Here is a 20317-nt window from a genome sequence, read left to right as displayed (position 1 = left end):
CTCCCTGCATCGAAGACAAGTAACTTTAGATTTATCAAAACCTAAAGTAGATACATGAGCATCTCGAAAGTCATTTCTCCCGGTGATGGTTTTGAATTTCTCAGCCCGTCGAAGAACACTTGCAAGACACCATTTAATATCCATGAGTTCCATTTCCTCGGCGTCTATTTGATCGTAATCCTCTTTGGTGAGCATAGGATTTCCGATCCGACCAGCAACAAGACCTTCATAGGATAACAGAACAGAACCCAGAAGTGCCATGTGGTCTTTTGCAATGTCTTCAGAGAAGCTTTGACCTTCTGGAAGGTTGAGAGCTATGTTGCATTGAATCACGTATCCATTTCCGGTTTTTGTACTTTGAGACTGAAAACTCGTGTTTGTCTCTTTCGGATTCACACTTGGAAATGATGAAAACCCGCTGCTACTCTTATTCGAACCCTGATCAGCTTTCTCAGATGAATCACCAGCACTGAAAGCAGTTTGAATCTTCGGACTTCTTTCAGACTCGGTGGCTGGAATACTACCCCTGTAGTACATCTTCACATCCTGTTGACCACTCGGACTATTCATCCTCGCGATCTTTTGTTGTTCAAGATCCTGACTCTTAATTTTTTCAATAAACTGTGAGATTGTCAACCCATCATACACACCAGTATTCTTCAAGATCATCAAATATGTTCCCCATTCTTTCTGAGGTAATGCGTCCGCCAACTTATCCACCCACTCCTCACGACCTTTTTCCACTCCCAACATAGACAGTGATCGCACCAAGTGACAGTATCTCTCGATCAGTTTTTTAGTATCCTCTCCTGGCAAACTGCTAAACATATCAAACTCTTTCTTTAATAAAGCTTTCTTGCTCTTGATCATGTTCTCACTTCCCTCGAATTTAACCCTAAGAGCATCCCATATTGACTTAGCAGTTTTGTCGTGCTGTAACAAAATGAATATATCTTCTTTTATCGCCTGCTGCAACAAACTGATCATCATTTTCTCGGCTCTATACATCGCTCGTTCTTGATCAGTGAATTCGGATATCTCTTTAATAACTTGCAAATCTGTTCGAGGCAAAGTGTACTTCTTCAATATGCACTCCCACGATCTGAGATGGTTTGCCTGAACCCAGTTTTCAAACCGATCCTTCCATCCATAATACTCCTCGATACTCATCAACCTAGGGGGCTTTTGAGTCGTTCCCGTCTCATTTTCTAAGTTCATTGCTTGAGCAATTGCGGCTGGAGTAGTCGATGATGCAAACGCGTTGTAGAACTCGGAATCCATATTGACTTGGCACGTTTTTCAAAGCAAGTGACAGAAAAGCGAACTGAAAGTTTAAAATAAGCGAACTAATATTGACCACACAAGCGAACCACACTATGTTCTTTGGAGTGAACCAGAATGAATTTTTGGAGCGAACCTCTTTGGATAATTGTCTTTGGAGCGGACCAGAAATATACACTGGAGCGAACCTGAATGTGACCTGATAAGCGGACCTGGAATGTACTTTGAAACAGACCAGAAGCAAAGTTGTACAATCAAGCGAACCAAACTACTAATATGGAGCGAACCAGACTCAAACTTGTACCAATAGGCGAACCAACCACGACCAGAAAAGCGAACCAGACTGTGACCTAAGAGCGGATCTCGATGACGTAAGTACGAGCGAACCACATAACGAACATGATTTGACCCATTTTTAGGCTGTGTTTTGACCTGAAACATTCAAGGGTTTGTCTTTGATCAATTTTGCACAATCTGTGAGCTTTTGAATGAAATTTGACCGTGAAATCTCTCTGAAATAAGAAAAGAAGGTGTAGAAATAAGAAGAAACGATGAAAAAACAGGTACAATCTGCAGAAAACCTCCTCCCAAGCTCTGATACCACTTGTAGGATCGTTTGCTGACCCGAACGAGTCGTTCAGAGGTTATCTCTTGCGTTTCAGATGTGGAATAATAAGAAACACAAGTAGAAGTAGCTTAGTCTTCTCCCTAACTGCTTGTTTTATTGATTTGAAACGTTTTACAGCTCAATCTTCACACCGGCAGAGCCTCGGCATGGAATTCGACAATAATATTATGAGGTCCGCTCGAACAACCCCTATATATAGACATTTAGGTCCGCTTATGTGTCATATGACCATAAGAGCGGACCAGTCAAGTCCACAAAAGCGGACCATGTTGCACCTATGAGCGAACCATCATTCTAATGTCCCTATGAGCGGACTTAGCATACAACACTCATACAGACTCCTGTTTTCTCGTATTTCGTGCCCTATGCTATACAATACGATGTAAGACCTGATCCTAGACACCTAGACGAAATCAACAGATGTAGTGCACTAACAGGGCGTTTGGCACTACCATGCCACCTTTTGGCACGGTCGTGCTTGGCAAGTGTCAGAGTCACTTTTCGTCTGTCAATCTTGTTTGCTACCATTTCTGGAAAAATCCCGCTCAAATGTTCCCGAGGTCGCACGACCGTGCTCGGAGTTGCTCTGGTCGTGCGAGCCGGTAGTGCTCGGTAACAGTCACATCGTTCTCGGAAACAAGCTGATCAGGAGTTGATTTTGGCCTGGCACGGTCGTGCCACTGTTTGGCACGGTAGTGCTCCCCTGAATTTTGACGATTTGGCTGATAGATGCTAGTGCTGGCTGAGAGTGCCGATGTCGGAGGGCTTGGCACGGTCATGCCACTATTTGGCACGGTAGTGCCATAACTGGCAGTTTGCTGGAATGCACCATTTTAGCTCCATTTTGCTCCAAAAGCTTCCGTTTCATCACCGGGCCGAAGCCCGGACCTGTATTTTCACAAACAACTCAAATGAGTACCAAAATCAATGAAAATACAAAGAGTTTTCGCATAAACGGGGCGTATTTGACGTTTAAAAGATGTATAAATTCTTATACATCAAACATCCCCACACTTGAACTTTGCTTGTCCTCAAGCAAACTAAAATCAACAAAACTCTCTAAATGGCAATCATCTCAACTAGCATTTCATAAGCACAAACAAATAACTTGCGTCAAAACAATCAAGGAGTGCTCAATATAAAGAAACAACCGAAAAGAGATATGCTCATAAGTTTATGAGCAATGGTCCATCTTAGAAATCCCTACCAATTGACCAAGCATCCTCACAATGTTCACACACACTCGGCTTAATATAGGTGCACATACAATTCATGGAGTATGTTTAGAACACTCGATGCCAAGACGATAACTATGCGATATCATAAGCTTGTGGAAGGATCAAATCTAATCACTCGGCAAAAATATAGCATAAATCATGAGGTCTTGGTTGGGTTGTTACTTGGCTTGGGTTAAGGGTGTGGAAGTGGATTTTGAAAAGTGGCTAAACGGTTGTAACCTGATGGTTTTACTAACTTAAAGCATAAGAAAAATAGAACTATACAACTAAATAGTAACTAACCGAGAGCTAACCAACAAGTATTTCTTTTCGCTCCCAAAATCGCTCTAACAAAGACATTTGATAAGGCTTTTTCAACTATATTTCTTTCGTTTTTTTTTTACAAGAACTAACCCATGCTTTGGAGAGAACTAAGTACGTCTACCTAGCTAAAAACTCTTGAACATGAGGGATATAACAACTAAGAAGAACTATACAAAAGCTATAAGTTAATCATAACCAAACCGGGCTTCCAACCAAAAATGGGCTAAAAATATAAAAGGCTAATTTGGCTAAGTGGCTAATGTTTTGGGGTTTTCAAGAAACGAACGGGAAAGGCTCAAATTGGTTTAACTAGGGGAATAATTCGGGTAGGGAGGTGAATGAAAATGGCTAAAATGAAAAGGTTTCCTAATGCCTCAATCACTTCTATGCTTGTATTCTCGCTTTATGGCCTCGAAATGCATACCTAACACAAGTTCTAAATCGCAGAAGTTATCCGGCTCACTCAATCTTTGCCCGCAAAAACATGAGCAAAAATAATCTAAAGCTATAAGGCTCAAAAATAACTCACGGAAACGGGCGTATTGGGTAAATATGCAAGGCAAACAAGTAGGTCAATCGCTTGATTTCTCATGCTCAATTTATGTTGGTGCACTACATCTGTTGATTACGTCTAGGTGTCTAGGATCAGGTCTTATATCGTATTGTATAGCATAGGGCATGAAATACGAGAAAACAGGAGTCTGTATAGGTGTTATTTGCTAGGACCGCTCATAGGGACATAGGGATGTTGGGTCGCTTATGTGGACGTGTCTGGACCGCTCATATGAACATGTGACATATGAGCGGACCCAAACCACTATATATAGGGGTCTTTAGGGCGATCCTCAGTAGTCATTGTTGGATTCCACGCCGAAGCTCTGCCGGTGTGACGATTGTGCTGTAAAACATTTCAAATCAATAAAACAAGCAGGTAGGAGGAAGAACAAGCTATATCTACTTGCATTTCTTATTATTCCGCATCTGAAACGCAAGAGACAACCTCTGAACGACTCGTTTGGGTCTACAAACGATCCTACAAGTGGTATCAGAGCCTAGGAGGAGGTTTTCTGTAGATTGTAGCTGTTTTTCATCATTTTTTCTCACTTCTACACCTTCTTTTACTGATTCGGGAAGATTTCACGGTCGGAATTCGTTCAAATTTTCACAGATTGTGCGCAATAGTACTTAGACAAACCCTGGAAAGTTTCGTGTCAAAATTCAAAGTTTTAGCAGGTCAAAACATGTTCGTAATGTGGATCGCTCGTACTGACGTCATCGTGAACCGCCCTTAGGTCACGTTTTGGATCGCTCTTTCATACAAATTTTCAGTTGGATCGCTCAAAATTTGTTTCTGGACCGCTCGTAAGACAGCTTCTGGACCGCTCGAGTGTACATTTCTGGACCGCTGCAAAGATAATTTCTGGATCGCTCTTTTGAGTCAGTTTAGTTCGCTCTTTTGGTTATCTGCTGGTCCGCTCGAATGCACAGCATCCTGGTTCGCTCGAACGGACATTGCGTTGAGTTCGCTCATTCGGTAAATTGATTGGTCCGCTCATTAGTCAGTCATCTGGTTCGCCTATTTGTTCAGTGTTGGATCGCTCTTTTGTCATCTGCCTTGAAAAACGTGCTAAGTCAACATGGATTCCGAGTTTTACAACGCTTTTGCTACATCGACTACTCTAGCCGCAATTGCACAAGCCATGAGTATTGAAAACGAGATGGGAACCACCCAGAAACCCCCGAATTGATGAGCATTGAGGAGTATTATGGGTGGAAGGATCGGTTTGAAAACTGGGTTCAGGCAAATCATCTGAGATCGTGGGAATGCATATTGGAAAAGTACACATTGCCTCGAACAGAGTTGCAAGTTGTTAAACAAATATCCGAATTCTTAGAACAAGAACGTGCAATGTACAGAGCAGAGAAAATGATGATCAGTCTGTTACAGCAGGCGATTAAAGAAGACATATTCATTTTGCTACAGCACGACAAAACTGCTAAATCAATTTGGGATGCTCTTAAAGTCAAATTCGAGGGTAGTGAAAGTATGATCAAAAGCAAGAAGGCATTGTTAAAGAAAGAGTTCGATCTGTTTAGCAGTTTGCCAGGAGAAGATACTAAGAAGTTGATTGAAAGATACTGTCACTTGGTGCGATATTTATCGATGTTGGGAGTTGAAAAAGGTCGTGAGGAATGGGTGGATAAATTGGCGGATGCTTTACCTCAGAAAGAGTGGGGAATGTATTTGATGATACTAAAAAACACGGGTGTTTATGACAAACTAACCATAGGTCAGTTTATCGAGAAGTTAGAGGGACAGGATCTGGAACAACAGAAGATAGCCAGGATGAATAATCCTAGTGGTCAACAGGATGTAAAGATGTACTATAAAGGTAGCATTCCAGTTTCTGAAGCTGAAAGAAGTCCAAAGATTCAAACCGCTTTCAGTGCTGGAGATTCATCAGAAAAGGCAGATCAGAGTTCGAACAAGAGTAGCAGCGGGTTTTCATCGTTTCCAAGTGTGAATCCAAAAGAGACTAACACGAGTTTTCAGTCTCAGAGTACAAAAACCGGAAACGGATATGTGATTCAATGCAACATAGCTCTCAACCTTCCAGAAGGTCAAAGCTTCTCTGAAGACACTGCTAAAGATCACATGGCACTTCTGGGTTCAGTTTTGTTATCCTATGAAGGTCTTGTTGCTGGTCGGATCGGAAATCCTATGCTCACCAAAGAGGATTACGATCAAAGAGACGCCGAGGAAATGGAACTTATGGATATCAAATGGTGTCTTGTGAGTGTTCTTCGTCGAGCTGAGAAATTCAAAACCATTACCTGGAGAAATGACTTTCAAGATGCTCATGTATCTTCTTTAGGTTTTGATAAATCTAAAGTTACTTGTTTTCGATGCAGGGAGAAAGGCCATTTCAAGCGGGAGTGCAAAGGAAGAGAAGCTAGCGGAGCACAGAATCCATTCGGGAAAGATGATTACCACCGCAAAGCTATCTATCAACAAGTTGGTCAATCTCAAGAACCGCAGACAGCTCACGGAAGAAAGATTGAAGATCCGAAAAGAGCTTGTTTGGTAGATTTCAGCTGGAGTAACTACATATCATCTGAAGCCACAGCAGCACGCATTATTGATCAAGATGATGAGAAACTACCAGAAGGTTTCAGTTGGGATATGTTTGTGGATGAAAAGGGAGAATTTAAAGCTTTCATTGCTAAAATTGTCCAAGAGCCAGAATTGTTTGCTACTTGGATGAAATCTATTGGAGAGACTGTGAAAATTGAAGATGAAAAATCTGTGTCATCTGAAAGTTCAGATAGTACTGATAAACTTTCAGAGCATTCTGGAGAAGTGTCAGAAAGTTCAGATGAAGGTTTACAGGGATCAGATGAAGATTTACATAGTTCTGATGAAAGTGTACAAAATGAAAATGTTCAAGAAAAGGAAGTTGTCTTTGATAAAACACCATCTGATTCTGATGTATCAGATGGTGATTCTGATAAGTTTGTACAGTTTGATCAATCACCAGATCACAGTTGCAGTGATGATGAGGAAGAAAAACATATAAATATTGCAAAAACTCATCTTTCACCTGAAAGTTTTCATTTCTATTTTGCAGAAAGAATGGAGAAACTGAAGGAGAAACGAGCTGTTAAAGAACAACAATCCGAATCTGAAGGTGATAGTCAAAATGCTGAGAATGTTGCTGAGAAGATTACTGATGTTGTGAATGAAGAAGAAAAGGTGACTGAAGTAGAAAAAGTGGTAGAAGTTGTTAAAACAATCGAAGTTGAGAAGATTGTTGAAGTCGTCAAGCCGTGTGAGAAGTGCATGGAGGTTTGCAAGGATTGTGCATCTAAAGACGACATCATAGCTGAGTATGAAAAGAAGAAGGAGCAATTATTGTTCAACCTCAATTATGTGAAGGAATCGTACGACGTGTTGAACAAAACAGTAACTGGTCTCCAAACAACAAACTCAGAAAGAGAACAGGCGCTGACAATGATGAATGCAACTTTAATGTCAAAGCAAAAAGCTATAAATTTCTACATTGAAGAGAGTGCCAAATGGAAGCAAGAGTTGGAAACTGAAAAGATTGAAAATGAGAGAATTAGGTGGTTATTGTTAAGCTATACTACTTCTGATTATCTCATTGATCGTGTTTATCCAACTGTTGCAGGTTTGGAAGCTTTTCAAGACGAGAAGCCAAGGAAGAAGAAAGACTGTGGTAAGAAACCGACTGTTAGCTATAACAAGTGTCCACCTCCAATTTGGGATGGGTATTCTCCTAGGAAACCAAATGAGGAGCAACTTGAGAAAGCAGTCAATATAAAGTTAAAAACTGACACAACTGACGTTTTACCAGACAACATCGATGTCACGTTTACCTCGTCCGATACCGATCATGAGTCGGAGTTAATTAAAAAGGTGGTCGATCAAGTGTTGGATACTGATGAGGAGTCCGAGTCGAAATCTGAGTCTGGAGGGTCAAATTCGTCAGTCAACAGTCAAAATTCGTCGGTTAAAACGGTCTTATAGTTTAGAATTTTTGTTATCAAAAGAAAATTTGAATGATGAAACATTCGAAGTTGTGTATACTTTGAATGGTTCAGACAAATTATATTACAATAAAGAGTTCCCAATAATGAGTATTAAAACGGAACTAATAAACAAAACTTTCAAACTAATAGAGATTAATATTCCAGAATTAAAAGTTTTGAAAAACCTAAAAAATATACTTCTAGAGTTCAGCAACGTTTAAATAAGAAAAAGAACAACAATTCTAGTCCTGGTTTTCAAAAGAAACCTAACCAGAATCGTAGCTACAAAAAGAAAGGTCTTGGTTTTATTCCACCAGAAAATGATAATAATATGAAAAATTCTAAAATAAAATCTGAATTTGTGTCAGGTGGAAGTGCTGAGGAGGAACAGCAGAAACCATTCTGGAGACAGTCGAACAAAGAGTTTCTTGCTGAGAAAAAGAAGAATGGAGTTGATATATGTTATCAAAGAGAGACTAGAACCTGTTATAGATGCAATGAAGCTGGTCACATTGCATGGAATTGCTCAAAGGGTGTCCAATCAAAACAGGGAGTTTCTCAGAAGTTGAAAGAGAAAGTTGTTGATATTGACACACCAACCAATAGACCTAAAATTTTTGAGAATTCAAAATTCGAGGTTGGTGAGTGTTCAAAGAATATGTATGAGAAGAAAGGAAAAGACAACCAAGTGTGGGTTGCAAAGAAAAATGAAGTAAATGTTGGTGATGATTCTGGTTCCACAAAGCCAGAAGAGCCACAGGTTGAGAAGAAGATCTCAGTGAATGATGAGGAGTTTCCATCATTGAAGTTTGAGGAAGTGAAGAAGAAAGTGGGAAAACTGAGATTTCAAATCAGTTTTACAAAGAAAATGATGAATTTGATGTCGAGAAAACATTCAACGGGAATGTTAAGAAGATATTTGGGAAAATGTTGAGTGGGAGGGCTAAAGGGGTAAAAGACTTTTACGCAACTAAAAAGGCAACATACAACCCTACTGCTCAGGAGCTGAAGGCCATCAAGTCTGAAAAGACTTGGATGGAAGTTTGTTTTCCATGATAGTCTCAGGACTATGCCGGAGATCCCAAGTTTACATCGTGGATCAGGAATCGGCATCTTTCTAGTATTTGAATAGTTTGTTTCAAAGATTTTGAATGTGTTTAATGTTTGCAGGATGAAGGACTACGCCGGAGCTTCCAGGTTGGTAAGTGCGAAGCAGGAATTGGCATCCTGATTGGTAAAATGGTGATGTAGATGTAACATTCCTACAAATGGTAGTTTTTGGGTATCTACAAGTGGTATTTTTGATCTTACAGGTGGTATTTGTGGTTATATTTGGAGATGTTTGTATTTTTACAAAGTGGTACAGAAGGTTTTTAAGTGCAAATGGTAAATCAGGGACATTAAAGTGTACTTGATTTACTATTCATGGCAAAAGATAGACAAGATGATGAACCACGTCCCCATTTTTAAAAGATAGACCTACAAATGGTTTTATCAACACAAATTCATTTTCCGGAAAAATCATTTTGATTAAAACAAACTTAAGTGTTTTGAAATCTAAATGAGAAAATGATTTGTGATAGGGGGAGTTCAGATTGTTTATGCTAAGTGAATGGCGATTTGAGGTGATTCGATATCAGTTGTCAAGTTTCTGTACAGTTTGTATTGTTTTCTATGTTTTTCAAGTGGGTCAAAAGTCTTTTATTTTCAAATTTCCTTTGAAATGTGTTTGCATTTTAGGGGGAGTAAGAAATTTTTAGAAAATCCAAAAACATTTGAAAATTTGAAAAAGCCAAAAACATGATAAAATCCAAAAATGAGTTTTCGTTGTGAAACAGAGGAAATGATAGTACATCAGTGGACTATCACAGCACGCTAAAGAAATGTAAATTTAAAAAAGTGATAAACAATCTTACTGTGGATGTGTCAGTAGATTTTCGCACATTTAGTAAGTTGAAACGAGATATAAACTTAAATTCAAACTTGCTTAATTTGTGGGTAACTATTCTTGAATATATGGGTAACCCCCGAAATCTTGTTTGAAAGGTCCCATATTCTGAGATACTAGGTCTTTATACTCAGTGATATCTGGGGTATTATCCCGGGACTTCTGCTGAATGGAAGTTCTGACCTAGTCCCCGGATAATACTTTTTGCTAAAGCTTTGAAACATAAGCTTCGCCCTCAGCATGCTGATGAAACAATAAAATTGATAGTCTCTGCTGTTGAAATGCAAAAGATCTTCTAAAGGGGACCAACCAAAAGTTGAGCCGTCATCTCTCTGCTGAACGGAAGTTCTGACCTGAGCTCTCACGGTTTCGACCTAACCCCTTTACAGATATCAGCTGTGGTATACTCACCTGTAAGACTGAATATTTGGGATCTGGATACGGGAGTATATTCAAGTGGAATGATACACAATTAAGTTTAAGTCTCTAAAACATTAATATCGTATCTCGAATCAGTTGAACTTTGTGTTGAGAATTTAAGAGGACAAACATACTGACAATCTAGGTAAATTGTTTAAAACTTAAAATGAAATCAAGCTTAACGGTGTTTGTGTTTGGTCTCAAAAACTGATATGATCCTCGTGCATGAACTCACAAAAATATTGTTTGTAAATATTTCATTTCTATATGTTTGTGTTTACTAGTTGTGTCAAGTTATATCTCTTATAAAATCCAAAAAGATTTTCAGTATGTTTTAGCATAAAGTTTTGAAAAAGTCAAAAAGATTTTCGACAATTGATGTTGAAAAACTGATTTTCAAAATTCCGAGTGCTAAACATGATGAAAAGCATTTGAGGGGGAGTGTTTGTGTAAATCTAACTGTTTTCGTTAATTCTAACCTTCTTCAAGTGGTTCATCATAGATAATTGAGAAAATTATTGGTACACAGTTATATGTTAGTTGGTGATTATGAGAGGGAGTCATGTGTTAGTGCATAATGGTTTGAAATGTTTGTGAAAGAAATTTATTTCAGGGTTGAGATTGTGTAGGTAACCAGGTTTTGATATTCTGAAGATCTCTGTTGGAGGAGAGCCAAGTTTCGATCCTGGAAATCAATTCTGTAAACTTCTGTTAGAGCCAGGTTGATCGATTCTGAAAGCCTGTGTAGATCAGACAACGATCCTGAAGATGTTACTGAAGAACAAAAGAATGCCAGTAAATCGAGAAGGGGAGTCTGAAGATTGATAGAAGAGAAAGCCTAGAGACTGATCTAGTCTGAAGATGTGGAGACTCAGTTTTGCAGTCAAGGTGTGTTGGCGACTCCATCAACATCTGAGGGGGAGTCTGTTGGTGCACTACATCTGTTGATTACGTCTAGGTGTCTAGGATCAGGTCTTATATCGTATTGTATAGCATAGGGCATGAAATACGAGAAAACAGGAGTCTGTATAGGTGTTATTTGCTAGGACCGCTCATAGGGACATAGGGATGTTGGGTCGCTTATGTGGACGTGTCTGGACCGCTCATATGAACATGTGACATATGAGCGGACCCAAACCACTATATATAGGGGTCTTTAGGGCGATCCTCAGACTTGAATTGTACATCGCCCTCGATGTACAACAAAAAATTGAATAAGCAAAAGAATTGCGAATTCAATACAAATAAAGGAAGGCGGGAACACGAAAACTCCCCTGAAACTTGAAGCTAGAAGCGGAACAAGATGAAGCAACTAGGAGCATCCACAACGAACTACCAACCCTTCCACCAAGCCAACACCTCGTTTAACATAACACTGCACATGTAGCAAACAAGATCAAACACATAGGAAGTTTACCCAACCCATTTCTTCCCTTTCCTTTGTTTATTAATTTAACCCACTAATAAAGCGATAAAAACTAACACCTAAAACGGAGGGATGTACGTACGATGGAAAATGGCACATCCCTCAAACACGAAATAGTAATACAAATACGAGATGAGGGCGGGACTAAAACCTCCCACCGGATCCCGAAGGACCGGCGTCGTCCCTGCGATCAAACCTGGATCTACGCGCAAAATACGGCGGCGGCTGTGTGTATGGATGGTTGATTGAGTTCGCGATATGCTGCTGCGAACCGAACAACCAATCCATGCTTCGTCTGGTCTGCTCGTGCAATTCCTCCAAATAAATGCCCTGCCGGTGTTGCTCCGCCCGTATGAGACCCACATCTCGCCTCACTTCTTCTTGGTCCAATGCCAGCCCGTCCATGCGCCTCCAGAGGTCTATCGATGACGGCTCGGAAGGACCGTAAGTGCCATAACCACCCTGCTCATAACCTCCACCACCAAAGCCACCATACACGTTTTCCCAGTTCGGGCTATTGTAACACCCCAAAAATATTTAGTTCACTTAGGATAAATGGTCAAAAGTAAATGGGATAGTGTTTAAAATTAAGAAGTAAATAAAATCAAGGGGGCCAAAGTCGTTAACGCCAAAAGCTAGTGTAACATCCCAAATGTGGTTTAACACTAAATAAGCTAAGTCATGGAAGTTCAAAAATTAAACATTTTACAAGTTTCAAGGGGGTAATGTGAAATATTTTAAATTAGTAAGGATTAATTAAGGTTAAACCAAAAACAATCCCCTGTACGTATGTTGGGATCGACCTAGGGCAGGAGAAAACAAGGGTTTTCCTTGTTCTTGCAAAAACTCACCAATTGACAAGGAGAAATCAAGATTTATTTACTGCATGTTCTAAAATTTCAGCCATCTAAGCATATCTAGTGGAATGGTAAGTCGAATTTCTGAATTTGGTGAATTTTAGAGAAAGGGGTTTCAACCCGAACATGATTCGTGATATGATTTGTGTTGTTTAGATGATAAGGATACTCCCTAGAGTAGAAATCATGCTTGATTTTAGTTAATTGAAAGAAAGCCTCTATAAACCCACTTTGTGAAATTGTGATTATGAATATGAGGATTATAGGAATGATGAACAGATGTAATTTTACATGTAAATCAGCTTGTAGTACCCAAATGCTAGTTAAGTTGATGTAGAATAAAGGAATTGTAAGAAATAGATTGAGTAATGATGATGTATAGGATGGAATAGCAAGTTATGCTTTAAATGTTGTACACTATGCTTTATTAAGGTAACGCCTACTAGGTGCTCGATGAAATGCTTGAATGAGTAGTTATGTGTAAATTGGAAAATGATGGAATGAAAGTTTGGGTACTAAACGAATGAATGATCATGTTGATTTAGGTGTGAAGGAAGAAGGTTCGAATTCTAAGAAGCCGGAAGGATCACAAGACCGAGGTATGATCCGTTTCATACGAAAGTTTATTTTTTTATTCGTTAGTAATTATATTGAACAACCCTTGTTATAAGAATTATCCTATGTTTTAGTTATTGCGGTGTTAATAAATGAATGGTAAATCCCTTGCGGATTCGTTTATGCTAAAGAAGAATTATGCTAAGTTATGCAAACCGACCGGTTCTTGCAACTAGGTCGAGTAAGGATATGCTTTACCTTATGAGAAGATATTTTAGCTATAACTAAGTATATCTATGTAGGAAATATCAGTACTAATAATCACTCTAAATATCTGTAAGTCCCTATTGACTTTTTATACGATAAGATATTTTATTAGGATACAGTAGGACACATATGTAAGATAATTGACAACTACAGTCATGACCTTAGTTATGAATTCCAAATACACATGTGTGGTTAGGCAATTCTGGTTATATAAGTTAGTAACTCCGCTATAGACCTTTCGTTTCTGTTACTTATACGATAGGTTATATTCTTATTTGAAAAATTTCGAGGACGAAATTTCTTTTAAGGGGGTAATAGTTGTAATGCCCATAAATTTAAAATCATTATTATAGAAATAAAAAGAATAATAGTAATTATTTATTAAGGAAACCCTAAATGAGACACCCAAGTAAATTGGCATGAACCCTAAAAATTTTTTAGAACAATAGGAATCAGGATCAGGGCCCCTAAAACTCAGGGGGGGCAAAACCCTAGTTACGATTATCTAAATAACTTGCTGGCCGTTTTGAATTTTACAATTTTATCAACTCAGCTAAGCTACTTAGACACGAAGCTACCTATAGAAAATAGGTGACCACTCGCGTAGCGCGACACGTATAGGGGTTACCCCTCGCGCTACGCGACAGGGACAAATTTCGCCTAACCTAAATTACCAATAGCGTAGCGCGACGCCTACAAGTGATACCCCTCGCGCTACGCGACGGTGTCAAAATTCGGGTATAAATAGAGGAGTCTGGGACTTGATTTCTGGCACAAAATCGACGGAAAAACTCACAATATACACAGAGTTATCGTCGTTTTACTTCAATTAACACACACACTATTATCGAGGTGCTGCCGCAATCAGGGTAATTACTCGATCACTATTACGATTCATTGTCCGGAATCAATATATCCCAAAGAGTATCTAAGTGCTGCCCATATTTGGGTTATGCTTCATCTATCATCGGTAATCCGATGACTGAGCCGAAGCAATGTACTTTATCGTTGTCGATGATTCGATATACGAGCCGAAGTACTGTACTTTATCGTTTGTCATTTTGATAAATGAGCCGAAGTATTGCACTTGGACATTCATTGTCCAAATTGATCTCGGGGAATTATCGTAATCGTTGTATTGATCACTAACTCTGTTTTGTGTGCATTATTGTGAAATTAGGTTAAAAGATTAATCAGTAGTCTAAACTCTGCCCATATAAATCTAAAATATTAGCATAAGATAGCTTCACTTTGGAGTTATTAAGGTACGGATCCTTACCCCACTCTTTATTGCTTCATATTCAAATTGTTATAAAACCACTGAATTACTATATCTGTTAAAAAACTCCTCACGTCTTTGATTATCGATTCATTTGACAGTCCGTTCGATTCCTATCAATTGATTTAGTTTTCATGTCATGCGATAGTATTATGTTGTTACACTCATTATCGCATGTTCCGATATATGTTCCGTTTTGTTATGAAAATAAGTTTTATAAGTTATATGAATAAGACCATTTGTACTCTGATACCCTGAGTATCGCTTCTCGTGGAGTGTCCCACGAGCATGTTGTTGTGGCATCAACATCATGTGCTCCATCCGTGACGGAGAGATTAGTTCACGGCGTCTCTTAAGTACAAGTGTGGTACATAAAGCTATTAGGAGGCGTATGGATCGATCCTAGAGTTTAAGTATAAGTATAAGGAGGTGGATAACGGGTATGCCAATTCGCCATCTCATGTGATAAATATACAGGAGTAGCTACCTGTGTATTGTCACGTTTTAAGTTTGCTCATGGGTACATCCGTAAGATATGATTATGAAATTTTGCTTCTTGCATTGTATCATTTTCGCCTAAAGTTCCATCCGGATAAGATTTCATATGAAGCATTTATTTGTTATTTGAGCCTATAATTCCGTACTGAGCATTCGGCTCATTCCATAAACTTTTTGTACATACAAGTCCACAAGTTACTTTGGGAGGGGAAAAGAGAGAAGAATAAAGCATAGGAATAAATCTGAAGATATTAAGTTAATTAAGATGAATATCTCCGCTTGTGTATAAATTTTAATAATCGTATGGTTGTGTCCTTATCAAATAAATAAATGGAATTATGACTTTTGTTATGCTACCGTTATTGTGACACGTCAGCCCTTCCGGGTTGGGGTGTTACAGCTATGGTATCAGAGCAAAGGCTCTTTCCTGTAGAAAACTTGAAGATAGTAATTAAGACCTGTGAGGAATGGGTAGATATCTATGATAGGATTCAACTTGATCTCTTATTTGATTTAACTCCTATGTCTATTCTTATAGATGCCTCCTCGTCGTCCGCCACGTAGGAATACTCGTACTAACCATGAACGTAATAACACTTCTTCGAATGAGACTCCAGTTGATCCAAACATAGTTAATGCTATCAACCAGGCTGTTGCTGGGTTGCTTCCAAACCTTGTTGCCCAAACAGCTGAGGCCGTTATTCAACAAACTTGTCATCCAGAACACACTAACACTAATCCAATCTCTGGTGGTGAAACTCGTGAGAATACCACTAACAATATTACTTATACTATAGACATATGGATTAGTAAATTTCAAAAACAAAAACCGAAATCCTTTAGTCACGCTACTAATCCAGTCGAAGCAAGAAACTGGATAGCTCACATTGAAAAGATCTTCGGAGTTCTTGGAGTTCCGGAGCAATACAAAGTTAGACTGGCTACCTACAAATTTGAAGATGACGCACAAACTTGGTGGGAAGGATATAAGCAAGTCAAAGGAGGGGATGATTTTGACGCTAATCTTTCATGGGTCGACTTTCGTAATATCTTTTACGACAAGTATTTTTCGACCGCTGATAAAGAAGCTTATATCAGGGAGTATGCAGTGATTCGACAGGGGAGTGATGAACCAGCCTCTGAGTTCATTACTCGATTTTCAAGATTGGCTAGTATTGTAGGAGATGTTGCAGGATCAGCAGAAGTCCAGGCTGAAAAATGCAAGTGGGCAGTTAATGATCGAATTCGGAAGTCGATCATGTACATAAAATTTAAGGATATCACCGAAGTTGCTGATGCAATCAAAACTTTTGAATTCGAAAGGAAAGAATTCCTATCTCGAACAGGGGATAATAAGAAGAGAAATAGGGAAGGCCAATTTAAGCAGGAAATCGGCCAATCATCCACTACACCACCACATCAAGCTCGCAAAGTGCAAGGAAATCCAAACTTTGGAAATCAAGCACGTCCATGGCAACCTAGACTTCAAAACCCAAGGCCTGCTCAAAACCAAATTCAGTTGTATGCAGAACCTATTAGAGCTCAACCACTAAATCAACAAGTAAACCCGAATCAGATTACATACCCTCTATGTAATACTTGTGGTAAGAGACATCAAGGCGTATGTCACCGAAGTACAGGAGCCTGCTTTAGATGTGGCCAAACTGGACACATGATTAAGGAATGTCCTAAGAAAGATACTAAGAAGAATCATCAACCCAATGTTGGAGGAAGAGTTTTCGCACTTTCTGCTATTGACGCTGCTAATGTTCCAGGTACTGTATCTGGAACCCTTCAGATTGGTGAACATAGTATCTATGTGTTATTCGATACAGGAGCGACTCATTCTTTAGTATCCCACTCGTTTACTAAGTATCTTCCGATAAGACCAACTCTCTTAGATCATACTTTAACCATTTCCACTCCCATAGGAACTTCGTCCGTAATCACTTACGTATATAAGGATTGTCCGATCCGTATTGAATCTATTGTGTGTAAGGCAGACCTATTTCCAATACATATGTGTGACTTTGATGTTATTCTAGGAATAGATTGGTTGTCTAGACATCAGGTAACTATAGATTGTCATTCTCGCCGTGTTATTTTCGGTAATCTTCATCATCCTGATATTATATATCAGGGAACTCAAGCTCATAAATCTCTTAAAATTATCTCTGCGCTTAAGGCTCGAAAATCCATATCAAACGGCTGTGCTGGATTCCTAGCATCGATTAAGGATATTTCTGCTAGTATTAAGAGTATCGACAGCCACTCCGTTGTCCGTGAATATCCTGATGTATTTCCGGATGAACTTCCGGGATTACCACCCGACCGTCAGTTAGAATTCACCATCGACTTGATCCCTGGTGCCGAACCTATTTCTAAAGCTCCATACCGTATGGCCCCGATGGAACTGAAGGAGTTGAAGGAACAATTGCAAGAATTGTTAGATTTAGGATTCATAAGACCCAGTGTTTCACCTTGGGGTGCTCCGGTCTTATTTGTGAAGAAGAAAGACGGTAGTATGCGTTTATGTATTGACTACCGAGAGCTGAACAAGATTACTATTCGTAATCAGTATCCTCTGCCTCGCATTGATGATCTCTTTGATCAACTTCAGGGGGCTCAGTTCTTCTCAAAAATCGACTTGAGGTCTGGGTACCATCAACTAAAGGTCAAGAATGATGATGTTCCCAAGACCGCTTTTCGTACTCGATATGGTCATTACGAATTTTTGGTTATGCCCTTTGGGCTAACTAATGCACCCGCAGTCTTTATGGATTTGATGAATCGCGTATTTCACCAATTCCTAGACAAATTTGTTATTGTCTTTATCGATGACATTCTGGTATATTCTAAGAGTCGCGAAGAGCATGAAGCACATCTACATATAGTACTTGGAACCTTGCGGCATGAGAAGTTGTACGCGAAGTTTTCCAAATGTGACTTTTGGCTTAGCCAAGTGTCATTTCTAGGTCATGTCATATCAGCAGAGGGAATTATGGTAGACCCAACAAAGGTTGAAGCTATTACAAAATGGCCAAGACCCACTTCTGTTACCGAAATACGAAGTTTCTTGGGTCTTGCTGGCTATTACCGAAGATTTGTTGAAAAATTTTCGGTAATTGCTTTACCACTCACAAAACTCCTAAGAAAAGGGGTGAAGTACTCCTGGAATGAGGAACAAGAGAAAAGCTTTGAAGAATTAAAGAAACGACTCGTATCCTCTCCGATACTCGCTCTCCCTTCTGGATCAGGAGGTTACCAAGTCTACAGTGATGCCTCAAAGAAAGGATTAGGTTGTGTGCTAATGCAACATGGGAAGGTTATCGCTTATGCCTCCCGTCAGTTGAAGCCTTATGAAGTTAACTATCCTACACATGATTTAGAACTGGCCGCAGTCGTCTTTGCACTTAAGATTTGGCGACACTATCTGTATGGTGAAAGATGTGATATCTTTACCGACCACAAGAGCCTCAAGTATATATTTACGCAGAAAGAGCTAAATATGAGGCAAAGAAGGTGGTTAGAACTTTTAAAAGATTATGACGCAAATATTCAATACCATCCCGGCAAAGCCAATGTTGTAGCTGACGCATTAAGCCGAAAGAATTCCGGGACTATATCTTGCCTACAAATTCAACCTCATATTAGGAGGGATCTTGAAAGGATGAACATTTGGCTTCAGTTTAGTAAATCTGATGGATATCTAGCTAGAATGCAGATTGAACCCGACCTCATATCGCGGATCAAAGATGCACAAAAGCAAGATGGAGAACTTTGGGCAATTGTGCAAAATCTCGAGGTGGGTAAGCAATCTGAATTTAGTATAGACCATCAGGGGGTGATTTGGTGCGGCAAAAGACTTTGTGTACCCGATGACTCCACCCTTCGTGAGTCATTGTTAGCCGAAGCTCACAGCTCACCATTTTCAATTCACCCAGGATCTACCAAGATGTATAGAGATTTAAGACAGAACTTCTGGTGGAATGGCATGAAGGAAGACGTTGCTCGATACGTAAGTAAATGCCTCACTTGCCAACAAGTGAAAATTGAACACAAACGAGCAAGCGGTCTGTTGCAGCCATTGGATATTCCCATATGGAAGTGGGATGAGATCACAATGGATTTTGTTACTGGCTTACCTAAGACATTCAAGAAGAATGATGTTGTATGGGTTGTTGTCGATAGATTATCAAAGTCAGCACATTTTCTACCAATTCAGCAAGGATTTTCGGTTAATAAGTTATCCGAAATATTTCTTCAAGAAATTATTCGACTCCATGGCACACCATCTTCCATTGTTTCCGATAGAGACCCACGTTTTACCTCACGATTTTGGAAAGGCTTTCAGGCAGCTTGGGGGACACGACTAAAGTTTAGTACGGCTTTCCATCCACAAACAGATGGGCAGTCAGAACGTACGATTCAGACCTTGGAAGACATGCTCCGAGCGTGTGCACTTGAATGGTCTGGAAACTGGGATGAATATCTATGTCTTGTTGAGTTCGCTTACAACAATAGTTGGCAAGCAAGTATTGGCATGGCACCCTTTGAGCTTTTGTACGGTCGGAAATGTCGTGCACCCATATGCTGGGATGAAGTCGGAGAAAAGATTATTGAAGGGCCAGAATTAGTTCAGATTACAAATGAAAAAGTCATTATAGCCCGAGAAAAATTGAAAGAAGCTCAGAGTAGACAAAAGAGCTATGCCGATCAAGATAGACGACCCCTCGAATATAAAATTGGTGACCACGTATTCTTAAAGGTATCACCTTGGCGTGGCGTTCGTAGATTTGGAATTAAAGGAAAACTTAGTCCCCGTTTCATCGGTCCATTTGAAATCCTTGAAAGAATTGGAGAAGTGTCATATCGACTGGCTTTACCGCCTCAACTCTCTCACGTTCATAATGTTTTTCATATATCCTCTTTAAGAGGATATAATTATCATCCACTCCATGTCATTAGTTATCCGTTACTTTCAATTCACGAAGATTTGTCCTACGAAGAGGAACCAGAAGCCATCTTAGATCGACAAGAAAGGGTTTTACGTAGGAAAGTAATCC

Source organism: Helianthus annuus, chromosome 11 (assembly GCF_002127325.2).
Source record: "Helianthus annuus cultivar XRQ/B chromosome 11, HanXRQr2.0-SUNRISE, whole genome shotgun sequence".
NCBI classification, from domain to species: domain Eukaryota; kingdom Viridiplantae; phylum Streptophyta; class Magnoliopsida; order Asterales; family Asteraceae; genus Helianthus; species Helianthus annuus.
The sequence above is the reverse complement of the archived record's forward strand: the minus strand, read 5'-3'. Positions refer to the sequence as shown.